Source organism: Hyperoodon ampullatus (assembly GCF_949752795.1).
Source record: "Hyperoodon ampullatus genome assembly, chromosome: 19".
NCBI classification, from domain to species: Eukaryota; Metazoa; Chordata; class Mammalia; order Artiodactyla; family Ziphiidae; genus Hyperoodon; species Hyperoodon ampullatus.
The window spans coordinates 49555939-49570292 of NC_136932.1; the positions used below are offsets into that span (position 1 = coordinate 49555939).

A 14354-nucleotide genomic window follows, 5' to 3' on the forward strand; every position below is an offset into this window, starting at 1 on the left:
TCTAACAGGAAGTGGAAACTGATTCACCTGGTCTTGCATCAGACCTCTTCTCAACGGATCTAGACTTACTATAAGCGTGGTCATCAAGACATATTCATTTAACCATCAGTATATCTGCTATGTGCCAGGCACAGTGCTCAATGCTATGAGGTCATACAAAAATGGACAAGACACATGCACTGACCTTTAGGAACCCACAGTCTAGTGGGGTCAACAGCTCCCTAGCTGGGGAGTGGATGAGAAGAGATGGAGAAGGACCTCCCATCCAGGGAGTGTAAATTAAGAGTCAACATGAAGGCAAACCTTACTAAAAACAGACAGCTCCACATGGGACCGTGCGGAAGGCTGAGGGGGGGACCAGTTACAGGGATGCAGCTGGCAGAGATGGACCTACACACAGGAGAGGGTGTCAGAGAGAGGACCCAGTAACCAGACATGAACTAAGATTGGAGAGAACGTGGAAGGATGGAGTGTATAAGTGTAGCATCTGGGGGGAAGAGGAAGAGATGGGACATATGCGCCCTCTTCACCCATCACTATGCCCAGAGACCCACCTTCCCCTGCACCTGCACTCCGGAGATTACGATGTAAAGTTCTGACTTCCACTGAGTGAAGGAGGAAAACTGGAAGTTTCAGATATCTGATAAGACATGAAACATGAGAGGATGTGAAATCCAGTGTGTAGATTGGAAAGCAATTCACAGTTCTAGCTGCCCTACAGCAGTGTAAACAGCACATATTTTTAATCAAGATGGAAAGCAAACTCAAAGGAAAACTATGAGAACTATCTCATGGGGAGACCTACAGTATCATTGCCACTTCCCCTCTGTGCCTCCCTCCCCTCTGGCATGAGTACTGAGAGCACTGCCTGTCTGTGGAGGTACAGGCTGATTCTCCGGGAATAAGGCACTGCTCCACTGGTCTTTTACTCTGATTACTGCTCTGAGTGTGCCTCTACTCAGACCTTAAAAGTCCCAACATCAACAGTGAACCGAATTACAGGCGACTCAATGCTCTAATAAGGCTTATGTACACAGTGTTGTAGCACATGGAAAAGGAACTGATGAGGGTATAAAGGAAACCTTCACAGAAGTGGTTATATTTGAGCTGGGTTTTGAAGGATGAATAGGAGTTCATGAAACAGGGCAATAGAGATGGGTCTGTCAGACACAGGGGCATTCATATGCCAAAGTCACACAGAATGAAGGTGTATCCTAGATCTGGGGGTGGTTAGTAGATCAATTGCTCAGAATCTGTTGAAACTAGAGATGCATGAATTTTTCACCCACCCTTCAAAGAGATGAATTTTGAAAATATTTAGAGGGCCTTAAACACAAAGATAAACTGTTGTGTAAGACTTTATTTTCTAGTCAAAAGGACCATTGAGGGCATATATATATGTATATATATATATATACATATATATATAGTTATAGTTATATATAGTTATATATAGTTATATAGTTATATATAGTTATACAGTTTGCTTGGATGGGGTTTTTTTTGGATGGAGTTTTTAAAGTTACATGCTATGTGTTTTCACCACTCAAATATTTTTGGTTTCCCATTGTTTTAAGTGTGAACTAAGGTTATACTTAGTATTTACAGGACGTTGACACATGCTGGGTGCTGATTTATTCCATTTCACCTTTTTGACCCTAAGGTAAGTACTGTTATTATTTCCATTCTGGAGAACAGGACATGGATGCTGAGTGAACTGAGGTCCCTTGCCCCAGTCTCACACACTCTAAGTGGCAGAATCAGGATTTGAATCTGGGTCCATCTGACTCCAAAACCCATGCCCGTTCCACCACCCCATGCTGGGTAGGCATTCAAGGCTGGGCTCTGATGGGGCCACAGGGGACATTCTGCAAGGGGGGAGAAGAACAGAGGTGAACGGTAACCTTTATGCTGATCTCAACCTCTGCTCTGTCCAGGTCGCTTTACTTCAGTCTGGAGAAAACAGATTCAACACTCTGTGAGCCCCAGCGCTTGGAACTACAGAGAGTCAGGCTGGAGCATGGCGAGGGAGGCCTCATCCAGAGCCTCGTCTTGTTGCTGGAGCCTTTGGAGGCGGTATGTGGCCTGGGTCTCCGCGGCCCTGGCCAGAAACCACACAGCCATGGCTCAGAGAGTTGAAAGGGACCTTAAAGGTCGCCTCATCCTCCAGATGGAAGGCTCTTCCCCTGTGATGGCTGCCCCCATCAGGATCACAGGATCACACCTCAAACGCCAGCTGGCCTCTGACCATGTGGTGCCGTGGCCTCACACACACTGTGTGTGCCACACAGACAAGATGTGCGGGGCAGCCCTGGCTTTAGAAAACCTGGAGTCCAGGGCCTGGGGAGGCTCCCCTGCTTTCTAACTGTGTACTTGGGCAAGTGACTTATCCTCCTAGAGCCTCGGTCTGGGCATCCGAAAAGAGGGATTGCTAATGTCTCACTCCCACGGAAATTGGGAGGAGTAGACAAAGAAATAAAGGGGAGATAGTACAAACTGTATATATATATATATATATATATATATATATATATATATATATATATATATATATAGAGAGAGAGAGAGAGAGAGAGAGAGAGAGAGAGAGAGATAAATAAATAAATAAATATATGTATACACATATGTACACCAAGGTAAAGGACCACGGTGAAGATGACGACTTACAGCAGAGGTCAAGAAACTGTATCTGTAAAGGGCCCAAGAGCAAATATTTTAAGTTTGTGGGTCAAAAGGTTTCTGTCACCACCACTCGCAGCCACTGACAGCACGTAAATAAATAAGTGTGGCCGTGTGCCAATACGTCTGTATTAAAGGACCCTTAAATGTGGATTTCATCGAATTTTCAGGCAACACAAAATACTAGTCTTCTTTTGATTTTTTTCAATGATTTTAAACTGTAAGAACCATTCTTAGCTTGTGGGCTGTGCAAAACCAGATAGCGGTCAGATTGTTTGACCTTCCCTGACCTGTGGGTGAGTCTTCTTCAGCCTTGTAGGAATCCCTGCTGCGGGTGGAGTAGTTGTGCTATAATAGTGCAAACATCCGCGTGCTGCCTACTCTGGGAAAATCTCCTTGGTGCTTCTCCCTGGCTCCAGTGGGCTGGTCGCTCCTCTGTGGACCCCAGTCAGCACAGATATCACAATGCACGGTGGCTATTTGCTGGAGATAGGCCAGGAGCTCGCCCAGGACCACTTGTCCATTTCATATCTGCGGAGCCTGGTATCGTGCCGGACACAGGAGATGCTCAGCCAATGCTTCTGTAGTGAATGTGTGCTTTTATTCCTTTCTAAATTTCATTTTCAAAAACATTAAAGATACTATACACCCTTCCTATGCTGCCTCAGACGCCTATGATTTTGTTTTCAATCCAAGAGACCCAAAGGATGAATGAGGTTATTTCAAAGTACACATTAGTTTAATTTTCACAAAACACACATTATCTCTTCCTTTCGATTTCTTAGGTCTCCTCTCCAGCCTTACTTGACATAAACGCAAAGTTATGGGCAGATAAGAGCCTCAGCTTCCTCATCTATAAATGAGGGGTCGTATTTGTACCAACACTAACTATTGTGTGAATTGGAAGAGATAGTCATATAAAATACTTAGCATGGTTCCTGGTACTTAGTGAAGGCTCACTGAGAATTAGTTATTATTTTATAACCCTCCAAGATAGAAATCACTGTCCACATTTCCTACGGGAAATGGAGGCTCAGAGAGGCTAGGAATGTGCCTCGAAATCAGAGCTTCAGTGTCTGAACCCTGCTGTAGTCAACCCCAGGCTCTGCCGCTTTGTCAGTGGCTAAACGCAGACTTAAGGCAGGCCTCACTCTTTCTCCTGCCAGGAGCCTGGGTCTCAGAGAAGAACAGCCCAAAGGATGCCAGGGGCGACTGCTCAAAGAGGCTGAAACCCAGCAGGAAGCAGCTACCCCCGAGAGCACATCAGGGAGACCTGCAGGGCCATCTTTCTTATTCAGGCGCTCCGGCTGCGTGCCTTCCAAGGAACTGCAGTTTCCCTCTCGGCCCAGCTAACCCTGGAGTTGATGACAAGGTAGGGTCTCCCCGATGCCAGTGCCGACCTGGGGGTGCTGGGAAACTCGGCCCATTCCTCCAGCTGAAACTGACCTCCAGGAGGACCAACCTCCTCCCCCGTACACGAAAAGAAGGGACACAGAAATGAAATCAGACTATAATAAATGCAGACCACGTTCTCCCTGCCAATATCGATACAAAATCTATTCTGCTGCTGTTACTTGAAAAGTAATAAAGTAATAGTGGAGTAAGTTATAAAAACCAAACAGCGAACCCCCCTCCTGAACGCTGAAGGGAGGGTGGGGTGGGGAGCTGGGCAGCGACGAGCAGGACCTGGAGTCCCAGCTGGCAGAAGCCAGCGGGGTCCTCAGCCATCACCCCTGCCGTCACTTCCCACCCTCACTGCTGTCACCACATAGGGCTGGAGCCCAGAAAGGGGAGGGGAGGGACAAAGACACAGGATAGGAGAGGAACCAAGTCCTGATGAGACCCAGCGCACCTCCTCCAGGGCCAGTGCTTTCTGGGGTGTCTGCAAGGGCTGGGGCCCAGGATGGCCCTGAGGGAGGCTTAGGTCTTCAGCACCGTCCCTGCTGTCTTTTGCACTTTCTTGTTGGGAAGAAGTGCTGACCTGCTGGCACCAGCTCGCTGGCCGCTTAGCAATCACATCTCCTATTATAAAACTGTCAGTTAACAAATTGATCTCCTGAGGTATGATTTAGTCTCTCATTTGTCCGGGCCTGATCAATTCATGGGTAGGCAACAAGTTTAGAGTCAGAAAAACCCAACTGTGAATCCTGGCTCTGTCGCTTATTAGTTAAGTGTCATAGAGTTCTTTTTCTCTCTGGGCATCCGTTTTCTCAGCTATAAAATGGGAATAGCAGTAACGCCTATCTGGCAAGATTATTAGTACAATAATAATATTATTATTAATAATGTGTCCCAAGTACATGCTATGAATGAGGTACCATGATAAGGGATATAGATAGATAGATAGATAGATAGATAGATAAAACCTCCTTTCATCTTCACAGCAATCTCAAGAGGTGGATGCCATTATTATACCCATTGTACAGATGCGGAAACTGAGACTTAGTGAGGATAAGATTCTTGCTTAAGATCACATAGCAAGTTAGAAGTAGAGTTGAGATTCCAATCTAAGTCTCTCTGGTACAAACCCTGTGCTGAACTGGAAGCTATTGCTTCTTTGCTGTATACTATTATGGCCTGAACTCCTTTACACTATGTGACAAGTCTGTTTCTCCAGCCTAAGGGAGAAAGCAGGGCCCTAGGATGATGTGGCAGACCCTGTGAGTGCCTATCCTACACCTTTCTCACCAGAAGGTCTTCTATTTTATTCAGCATCACCCTCAATATGTTTCAGGGGAGGGAAGCATTAGTCGCATAGATATCATCAATTTGTGGAATTTCTTCAAACTGTGCACACATGAGAAGTGCACTTTTTGCACATATATCATATTTCGATTTAAGAAGTTTAAAAAACAGAGGCACAGAATCAAGATATCTTCAAATTGCTTTCAACTAGAAGAGAGAGAGAGGGAAAGAAAGCAAATGTGGCACATGGTTAACAATTCATGATCAAGGTGAAGGGAATACAGGTGTTCACTGTGCTACTATTTCAAATTTTCTGTGGCCTTGAAATTTATCAAATCCAAAAGGTGGAGTGGAGACCCAAGGAAGAGCTGCCCACCTGCCTCTGTGGAGGTGGGACGCAGCAGTGGTCCATGAAAGGCAGTGCAGGACTGTCCCCCGGCCCAGAGATGGGAAGGGGAAAAGGTTTGTGCCCTCAGTGCCCTGTGTGAAGTCCACAAGCACGTGGGACCAGGGCCTCAGTCTCACCACCCAGAGTGTGCAAGACTGTACATGTGGGAGCCTTTCCACTTTTGTCTGCTGCTCCAAGGCAGCTTCTGCGTCTAAGCTCCCAGTCTCACCCAGGGGCATCCCAGGAATCTTACCTCCAAGCAGTGTGCAGAGCTCCGAGGAGCAGAAACATCTCTGTTAAAGCGAAACATCATTAAGATGGGAAGAGGCAACATCTCTAACTCCCACAGGGCGCCAGGGGAGCTGTAAAATGCGCCTCCAAATTAGATGTGGGGAAGAGCTTCACCAGCTCTGGCTGTTCATCCCCAAGGACAAGGGCAGCCTGATTCCCTCCGACGTCCCACCCCCAGCTCTGCCACAAAGCTGCGAGTGTTTTGTCTGAATCTATTTGAGGCGTCTTATGCAACAGAACCTCATCTCTGAGAAGAGACGGTTTGCTTTACAGCATGCAACGTTCTCATTGTCAGGGAAGTTTCCCTGACATGAAGCCTAGTTTGTGCCTTTCTTGCTTATAAGAACCTTAAAGGCTCCAAGGGACATGTGCTTTAAGAACACGTTCAAAGCCCTAAATAGACTGAAACTTTCTTCTGCAGGGATGTATTTATTGAGCATTAATTCACTACCCTGTACTTGAAAGTCGTCTCGAGGTGCAAGGTCTTTCCACACACTGTATGACAATGATTTCCCTCCTCCCATCAAGGGTAGGTAGGCCAGAGGTTATTTTCCCACTTTACGGATGAGAAAACGGAGGCTCAGAGATATTGCTGACTTGATCAATAAGTCACAGCACCATGAAGCAGTAAATCTGGGTCCGCTGACTCCAAATCCAGTGTCTTTCCAATACCACCTTCTAACCAGCCCTGCTCTAGGCACCATTAGGACCACGGTCAATGAGAAACCATGGGTCTGCCATGCGCCAGTTATTAAGTTACCGTCTCTTAGTTTCAAACCCGCCCTTCTCTGTGCTACTTTGTCTTGTTAGGGCTGCAGATTCTATTTCTGCTTTGCCAGCTGGGTCCAGCTGAGGTTCTGCCAATAGGAGGCACTAGAGGAAGGTTGCAAGGCTGGAGGAGAAGGGACTTCTTCCAGCTGTTTCCCAGTGGCTTCCTGCTTACTTCTGTTCCTGTAAGCATTGCCCCAGCAGCGCCTCTTCATCCTAGAAGAGGTGGTTCCTTCCTAAAGCCGCAGCTGAACCCAGTGTGCAGTTTTCCCCATACTTGGAAAACAAGTTGCAGGCACTCCCCTCTGACCAGCGGACACGACACCAGCACCAGCCTGCAGGCTCCGCCTCCTCAGTGGTCTGGGTCCAGCCCCACCACGTCCCAGCTTGGAGACACCTGTACTAGCCAAGCAGCACCTCCCCCTAGAGATCTGAGGTTGAGCCTCACTGCAGCCCACCTCCAAGTTTCTGCATTTTAGTGATTGCAACTATTTCCCTTTCTTCCCTCAGTCCAAGAGCTGGTGGCTGCTTCCTGAAATGGCTATCTCCCTTATACCTTAGTGTCCTACCTTACTCTTTCACTTATCTGGTTAACAATTTTATTTCTAGTTACATTTTCTTCTATTAAATTCTCTCTGTTCAAAATGACAGATGTGGTTTCTATCTCCCGAGTAGCCACTGAGCCAAACGCTGCACTTGAAGGGCTGTCATTAGCTTATAATGAGCAATGGGCCCACAAAACTAGGTAGAAACAAATCACAGGTAGAGAGCCCGGCACATAGTAGGGCCTCAAGAAACAGCTCTGGAAGGAAAAAAGCAAAAAACAAAAGAATAGTTAAATAAAGGAAGGCCCTGGTGTTGAAAGAATGTTTGGGCAGTGACCCAAGCAGGAAAGCCGATCAGAGAAGTAGTTTTAGAAAATAGATCTTGCAGAAGAGCTCCAGCCATTTGGAAGATGAGGATTAAATGTGAGCAGCGAGGAGCATCCCAGGAATTGCCCCGGGAAGGCTGGCACAGAGCCAGGCTGGCTTGTGCACAACCCTTAGCCTCTTCACTGGTCGGAAGCACCCAAGATTCTCAAGTATTGACATCACACAGCCCTTGACCTCCTCCCCAGCCAGAAGAGCTGCTCATCTTGGTCCTGAGGGCTACACCTCATGCATCCTGTGGTTTGAGAGGCGACTGCCAGGGGATGGTTGCCTGCCCCTGCAAGTAGAGAGGCTTCCAGAGAGAGGGAGGGGTCACCTGCGCCCATGGCCACTCTGCCATGGACCTGGCAGCTGCCGCCCTGACTGCTTACTTCGGTCTCACAACCAGAATGATGGGAATTTGCCATCCCCCTCTCCACCAATCCCAAAGAGAAAGAATGAGCATCTGAAAACCGTCAGGAAAATACCCCGAAGCTAGCTTGGATTCTGGAATGGCCTCCTGGGAATCCAGCCACTCTCCCACAAACTCGACCACGTCCCTGCTCACACATCCATCTATCCCTACACATCTACAGCTCTGCATTTGATCCATCTGGATGCTGAGTGTCTCTTCTGATCCAGGGGCATCCTGGCCAGGCAACCTCAAGCACAAAGGCTTAGAGACCCCTCAGGGGTCCATGGAAAATGGAATCTAGCCTGGCTGGAGCTGAAGGTTTAATGTTGAGGATTGATGAGAAACAATTTCACTGCAGTGGACCCCGGCTGTTCTTGTGTGCCCAGCATCCATTCCTCATCTTTCTAATGATGGACCCAATGTTTCCTTTGGGGAAACACCACTCTTCTCCTTTTGGTCCATGGGTTCTGCCTGGGCAAATCTACAGCCTGGTATATGACCCAGCCTGATCCATCAGCTATTTCACCCCCTGGCTCCAGTCTTTAGTTCAGGAATGAACAGTTAACATAAGTGGGATGGATTCAGAGCCGAATCCTATGGCTCTTAATGAAATTACTGGGAAAGGTCACTCTCTTTCTGCTGGGGAAACTAAGGCAGTGCAGTGTTCGCCTGCAGCTGCTGGCAGCCGTCTTTGCCACTTCACGATGAGGGTCTGAGAATGGAGCCAACACAGAGGACCTCAGAACCAAGAGATGGAGGACACTTGAGCCCCTAGATCCAGCCCTGCCTGAATGCTTCAACCCTTGAGCTAATACGTTTCCTTTTTTCTCAAACCATTTTGAGTTGGGTTTCCATCACTTGAGACTGAGAGAGTCCTCACCAACATACACAGTGGTGTGAATGAGATACTTTCTTAAATGCTTAACTGGGGATTGATTCTAGATCACTAGACCCATGGAGAGACATTATCACTGATAAAGCCCTTCTCATCTGTTCTCAGGATAAAACCCCAATTCCTTAACTGTAGTTTCAGAGCCTTCGATGATCAGGCCCTTGCTGATGCTTCTGGCCCCATCACACACCACATCTCCTCCCAACCTCCATCTTCCGGCTGCACTGCACTTCAAGGCTCTGGAATGAGTCCAGGTCTCTTGCCTTGGGCCTCCATGCACGTAGCCCTCTTCCTTGAACAGGTTTCACCTGCCTACCTCCTACTAATCCTTCAAATATCCACTCAAACCCACACCTCAGGGAGTCATTCCTTGGTCCCTGGGGGGCTGCCTCCCCACTTTTAGGGCCTCTCAAGGCCATTCTTTCTTCTAATGCTCTGTACACTTGGGATCACTTGTCCCACCCTAGAATGTAACTTCCCTGAGAGCCAGACCCACTCCCTCACCAGGGCCAGAATAGATGCCCAATAAGTGCTATTTGCTAGATATCTGAATGAGGTCAGTGATGCAGGCAGCCATGAGTACATGCAAGTGCAGGACCTCAAAACCAGGGCCGCAGAGAGGTGACCAAAGCCAGGCCAAGGTAGCGACCCCAGTAAGAGAAAGGACAGGGGAAGGGAAAGGAAGGAAAGACTATGAGAAAAGTGGGAACGGAAGTGCCAGAAGAATCTGATCAGCTTTGATGACAGCTGGAAAAGGATCTTTAAAGAGACACCCAGACCATGAGCCATGTGTGTGAGGGGAACGTGTAGCCGTTGGCAAGGGGTGGGGTCATCGCCGAGAGGGGACACGGTCATGCTGCTATGTGGCGGGGTGGACAGAGCCTCAGCACTGTGCAGGACCCGGCAGAGACGGCGAGGGCAGAGGGCAGCTCCCCTGGTGTGCAGATGCAGCAATCAGACAGTGGCAGAGGCCAGAATAGAGCAGGGAGCTCATGGGCTTGTGTCCCTGGGAAAGGGCGGAGCAGGGTGGGAAATGCCGCCTTCTGACCCCACCTGGCTGAGGCTGAGCTGCACAGTAATGCAATCTCTGCAAACAAGGTGGCTGCATCATCCTCGGCCTTGCAGAGGCAGCCAAATGGGTGTTTATCCTGCTTGCATTTCTCCTCTGGAGCAGGCTTGCTGTTCTGAAAAGATCACTGGGTGGTTTGCATAATTGCCTGCTCGAGTGATGATTGCTCAGACCTTAGCAGAATTTCACAAAGCCCACCCTCCCGATCCTGTGGGATAGTATAAGGGACATATCTGGGAGGGAGGACAAACCTCAATCAAAGGGAGCTGGGTAGCCCCCTGGGGCCCCTTCATATAGGAAGGAGTCATGGAACCTCAAGCCCAAAGCCTCTCCCCACATCTGCTTTCCAGCCTCCACGTCTGGGAAGTGGTCAGCATCAGCCAGGGAGAAGCCAATTTGGGAAACTGTCCAGTTCTGTGGGCCTTTCAAACACCTATTAAGCTCCTACCGTTTGTTAGTGAAAGAGATCAAGGAGCCCACAGTCAAATGAGAAAGCAGGGACAGAAACAGAACATGCAAGATATGTAACAAACATGGGATGCATTGGGGAATACAGGGGAGGGGCTTTGAGCCTAGCGGGGGGGGGGTAGATATCAAGGAAGGCTGCCTGGAGGAGGTGACATCCAAGTAGCGTCTTGAAGGTGGGAGTGTAGTGCCTAGTACACAGTAGATGCTCAAATACCAACAAATGAATGACCAAATGGAAGGATGGATGGGGAGGAGGAATATGTTCCAGGGAGAGCAAAGAGCTGGCTCAGTCTGTTCGTGATCCCAGAGTCTCAGTGAATTCTGTAGCTTTCCTAATGCCTTGTAAATGGCACAACATTTTGCAGGGTGTGTAGAACATGGGGTGTATCCTCCGCTATCATTTTTGGGTCAGGAATAAAGCGCTCATGTCAGCTTGTACTGGGGGCTACTGAGAGAGAAAGACCGAGACACAGCTGCCACACCCTCAACCCAACAGGATGCTCTTGAAATATGTAAGAGATTCACCGAGGCACTGCCAGCCCTGTCTGGCTTTCTTCAAAGTGTATGAAAAATGTGCTTAATATTCATGCTCCATTCCAAAGAGGCAGAGAGATGGGGGCTAAAGAGGAGAGAATAATTTGGGGTAAAAAATGACTAGTGTCATTTCACATCCCCCAGCCCAAACTAATATATTCCTTGAGGCTGACTTTAAGCCATCCCCTACAGGAAGCCTTCCTCAACTACAAACCCCCTTCCCCCCTCCCTCCCAAACACCTTTCCACTTCACTCGTTGCCACATCTGGACCTGGAGGGCCAGGCATTACACTGCTCACTGAGCCTGCACGTCTGTGCCCTCTCCACCCTCCCAGGTCCCCTTCAGCACCAGTAATAAGAGCTCAGTTTTATGGGTAAGAAAGCTGAGGCCTAGAGAGGGGGCAGGGGTCCGCGACTACTGGCCCAAGGTTGCACAGCTAGTAAGTGGGGGGTGGGGGGTGTCAAGGCTGTATTGAGGCCAAACCTCTGCTCCCCACCACGCTTCTACCAGCCCTCTTCCACGCCTCACTGCCTCCCCGCCTCCCCATCTCATTTCTTGTCCATCTCTCTGCGTGACAGCATTGCTTTCTGGGGGCATCTGGGTCACACTGTCTGGTTCAGCGCTTTCAATGCAAAGAACCAAGGACTCACATGCTGGTCTCTGTCCTGTGCCATTTCCCCATTTCTGGGCACAGAGTAGGTGCTGACGATATGAAACACAGAGAGGAAAATGTCAGCCCGGAGAGGAAGCATCTGTTCTTGTGCTTTCATCACTCAGATGAGAAAACTGAAGCCCAGGGAGGGAAAGTGACTTAAATATGCACCGTGTGGAACTGAGCAGGAGCAGGCTAGCCCTTCCACTGTACTTGACACATAATAGGTGCTGAATTATGTTATTGCTATACTGTGTGTACTACATGTTATAAATATGTATAGTATATATAACTATATATTAATATAATATTATGTGTAATATATATTATATCACCAGCATCATCAGTTTTCAGTGTCTAAATGAAAACATTAATGCAACACATCTTGGTAATGGGGAGTTCTGAGGATTTCACAAATGTGGGTCTCTGGAGCCAATCAGGAAGACTGCAGATGACCGACTTTCAGGCAAACAGAGGCCAACAGAGAAAGACAATAAGACATTATGACATTTGTGAAGGGTTTTATAATTGACAGCTTTCTTAATGGAAAGACCACTGACTTTGGCACTGGAAAATCTGGGAATTGGCCTGTCTCTGTCACTCAATAACTGGGTGATTTTGACTAAATCATTTGTTTTCTTTGAGCTACAGTCTCCTTCCTTGCAAAATGAAGCAGTGAGATAAATTCGGAAGAGAAAATTACACAGCACACAGGCCCCAACTACCCATTACTGTGCCCATGGCAGCCATGACTAATCGATCACCGCACTATGCACGCTGCACCCAGCTGAAGCCTTGGAACACTGCCCGTGGCAGCCACCACCCATTGGCTGGAATGAATTTGTCAGATGAAACCAATTAGCCATGTTGGAGCAGATGTTTCTTGAACTCAATCCAGCTCTGACCTTCTGATTCCATAAGTCTACTCACTGATAGAGCAACCTGATGAGGTCAGCAGAGCAGGTATTGCCCCTCCCCACACTGCACAATGAGCAATCAGAGGTCAGACAAGTTCAAGTTGAGACACTTGGTGAGTGGTGGTGGGATCAGACAGACACTTGACCTCTCTGAATCTGCCTGGTGGGGACCTTCCACAGTCTTGTGTTGTCCCCAGTTGCAAAGGACTCCCAGGACCTGGGTCAGTGACCAGGGTCAGATGAGGCAAAAACCAGAACATCATTCTCCCAAGATGGCCAAGTGAGACCCTCTTCTCTCAAGTGGGACCACTCTGCAAAGCCAGGAAATGGGTGATTTCTGATTCCTTTCACTTCCACTTTCCCTCTTTAGGAGCCCAGCTCCCTTGACCATGTTTATCAGCCACCGCGCTCTCTCCTGCCTCACACACTCCTCGGACCATTTCCAGAACCTTATTTCATTTGAAAGGGGAACATATTGAAGCGGCTTAGAGTGAGATCCCATCCATTCCAGGCAGACACCTGGGAAGGTGGGAAGAGGACTAAGGCTGGAATCAGGACACGGGCTTCCTGTCCTGCTGCTGTGGTCTCAGGGGGAAATTCTGTCCCTCTCTTGGCCTGAGTTTTCCTTCCAGCTTAATCTTCTATGACCACCTGCTTATGATTTCCAAGAGAGAAATTCTGATTCCTTGACTAAAGGGACGAAGTACTGATGGATCTCATCCCTGGGCTGGTGCTTAGGTGGGTACTGAGGGAACAAAGTTTCCCGGAGCCTCTGAATTCCACCTCCCACAGTCCACTTAAAATGCATGTAGTGATCAACGTGCTCTGGGGAAGTGAAAAATGAGAAAGAGCAAAGGAAGGCAAGTGGCTTTCACTGAAAGCCTATCATGTGTCCAACGCTATTTCAGACACGCCCACATGCTAGCTCATGGAGACAGGACTGGCACACCACTTCATAGATGAGAGAGCCAAGATTCAGAGAGGTTAAGCAATTTGCCTCAGATCAAACAGCTGGTGAATGGCAGAGCTGGGAGCCATACTGAACAAATACTTCTGCTTCTAAAGCTCACGCCTTTACACTCCACTATGGAGCTTTTTGCATAGGATGAAACTTGGAGATAAATGAGGCACCACATCATCCCTGCGTCACACAGCTCCCAGACTACCAGGGAAACAAGCCAGCCACCCAGATAACTGTGCTCAAGGCCAAGCACAAAAGGATGGGCGCAATCCAAGAGGCATAGATCAGGACAGACTTCATGGAAGAAGTGGCCTCTTTTCAGGATGGTCAGGCCTCCCCGACACTAACAAATGATAACAATGATCAACATTTATTTGTGCTGATTCACTTACCTATGGGATTAGGTACCATTCCTATTCCCATGTTAAAGACGAGGATACCAAGGCACAGAGAGGCTAAGTAACATGTCCAAGGTCACACAGCTTGGAAGTGACAGAGCCTGGATGAATTCCCAGGCAGGCTGGCTGCAGACTTCACACTCTTAACCAGCTCACTCTGTCACTTCTCACAGCATTTCCTCTCATTGACCGTCACCTGAGGAAGTGGCAGGAGACCTGGGGAATCACATGAAAGCATCTGGGTCACCTTCCTCTCTTAATAGGAAAGTGACTAGCCCAGGAGGAATGGATAGTCTGGAGGAACAGAGTTCAACTCTCCTCCTCCCAG

At 48.3% G+C, this 14354-nt stretch overlaps 1 protein-coding gene across 1 annotated transcript in view; it reads right to left on the minus strand.

Annotated features, from left to right (window-relative positions):
- ASIC2 (acid sensing ion channel subunit 2) overlaps positions 1–14354 on the minus strand; it is a gene marked incomplete at both ends in the record, with an annotated part of 990230 nt that overhangs the window by 820206 nt on the left and 155670 nt on the right. The window lies entirely within an intron of this gene.